The sequence below is a fragment of the Nycticebus coucang genome, chromosome 19 (assembly GCF_027406575.1).
Source record: "Nycticebus coucang isolate mNycCou1 chromosome 19, mNycCou1.pri, whole genome shotgun sequence".
NCBI classification, from domain to species: domain Eukaryota; kingdom Metazoa; phylum Chordata; class Mammalia; order Primates; family Lorisidae; genus Nycticebus; species Nycticebus coucang.
This window is the reverse complement of record NC_069798.1, coordinates 46,307,319-46,309,490: the sequence shown is the minus strand read 5'-3', so window position 1 is coordinate 46,309,490 and position 2,172 is coordinate 46,307,319. Positions and strand designations below refer to the sequence as shown.

General features: G+C 53.4%; 1 pseudogene; it reads right to left on the bottom strand.

Moving 5' to 3' along the window:
- Window positions 1-342: 342 nt before the first annotated feature.
- On the bottom strand, window positions 343-1,616 carry LOC128571881 (uncharacterized protein C19orf47-like; annotated as a pseudogene).
- Between the last annotated feature and the right edge of the window lie 556 nt (window positions 1,617-2,172).

Below are 2,172 nucleotides of genomic sequence, written 5' to 3'. Positions count from 1 at the left end.
GGCAGGAACAGAGGAGTGAGGTGAAGTAGGGGGATAAGGGAGCCCCCCAAGGTGACACCCACTCTGTGATGCAGGGACGGGGAGGCTGAGGAGCTACTAAGAGGGAAGAAGGGCAAACATAGGACAGAAAATGGCACTTGGCACTTGGGAGAGGTGGGTTTTGTCGAGGCCAGAGAGAGGAGAAAACAGAGGACATGAAAGAAGGAAAGTTGCAGAGTGGGCAAGGTCAGGCCACAACCAACCCAGACTAGGGAACATGGGGTGAGTCCCTAGGATACTCGGGCCCAGCTCGAACACCTGAGGGAGACAGCAGTGCCATCCAGGAGCTGGTGAGAAGGGGACGGAGCCAGGAGCCTGGAGGGGGCTGGGGCAGACACCTGAGGTTCTGCCACCTGCACCAGCCCCACACGTGGGCTAGAAGGTCCTGCGGCCAAGTCTTTTGAACACACTCACAGTGCCTGCGTGGTCCATCTGGGCACCAAGGCCCTCTCTGGAGCTGCTCCCCCGGGGCCCCACCAGAGTCCTCTTAATGGTGACCTTGACTTCGGCCGAGGACTTACTCTTGGTGCTTGTGACCTGGCTGTCCTGGGCTTCAGGCACGAGGGCAGCCTTGCCCAGTCTCTGGATGATGCTGTCTTTGGACAGGGACTCTGGTTTCCTCTCAAGCCCAGAATGTGAGGAAAGCGCCAGGCGCCTCAGCGTCGGGGCAGCCGCCGTTGTTGCTGAGCTTGTAGCCTTGGCTTTGACAGTCAGTGTGGGCTGGCGACTAGCCTTGGCTGGGCCCCGCCCTAGCTTCTTGAGGACCCCAGCATACTGCAAGACAGAGCTGCTGCTGTCGTTGACACTATCTCAAGCCAGATCCTCATCCATCTCTGGGGTGGCTCCCAGGCGACTGAAGACTCCTGTGGGTTTATGCCCCGTTGTCGTGTCTGCCTTGGTCTCTGCGCCGAGGCGGTCGAACACGGATGTCCTGGGGAGACCTTTTGCTGCCTGCTGCTGCTCCAGGATCTTGCGAGTCCGGGGGGTGGTACCTTTGGGCACGTTGATGATGTATTTCCCCTCCATCTCAGCAGTGACCCTGGGCCGCTTGGTGGGAACACCAGGCTCTCCTCCCGGCGGGCTAGGGCTGCTGCAGCCTTGGCACTCTTTGCTGCCATCTTATTGGACACAGTGACTGAAATCTTGGATGTGCTGGTGTCTGGCCGCCTGGGAGGAGTGCCAGGTGGAGAGTCACGATTCAGGCTGTTAGTGATCATTCCGGAGGCAGCACTAGAGGTGCCCCGGCGAATCTCGCCTGGGAGGGGCTGGCACTGCAGGGCACTGACTCAGTGGCAGCTTTGCACATGTCCTGGCGGTGTGCCACCTTGGCGTGCTTGAGAATGGCAATGATGTCGCCCACCACAGTCACACCCAGCTCATTCATGATTTCCTTACTGAGATCCAGCAGCATGCTCTTCTGAATCCTATTATCCACAAACATCACAGCGTAATTAACAGCAGGTCCTGGAGGAATGCCGGCTTCCTTAAAGAACTGGATCCACTCGAGGTGGCCATAGTCACGGAGACCATTGTCTCTTCGGCCCTGATGCTGCTCCCTGGATCCTGGCCCACAGGGCCCGCGCCTCTATTTTTAATTTTTCTTGCAGAGACTATAGTTGCTATCTAAAAGAGACTTCGTTCAATAAGAGCTACTTTGGATATTATCAAAAGCTAGCAGAGTTATATGCACAAATTTTAAATATTCTAGGTGTATTTTATGTTTATCAATTTATTATAAAGGACATTACGAAGGCACGGAAGGCAAGAGGAAAATGGGATTAGTGCAGAAAAAATATTATGAACAAAATATGGCCGAAACATCTCAAATTTAGTGAAAAACATAAATTTATATAGTCAAGAAACAGGTGAACCCCAAATAGGAGTTCAAAGATAAACTTTAAAAAGCCATATTCAGGCTCAGCACCTGTAGCACAGTTTTACAGCGCTAGCCACATACATCGAAGTTGGTGGATTCAAACCCAGCCTGGGGCCAGCTAAAACAACAATGACAACTGCAACAAAAAATAGCTGGGCATTGTGGCAGGCATCTATAGTCTATTTGGAAGGCTAAGAGAAGAGAATCGCTTAAGGCCAAGAGTTGGAGGTTGCTGTGAGCTATGACGCCACAGTACT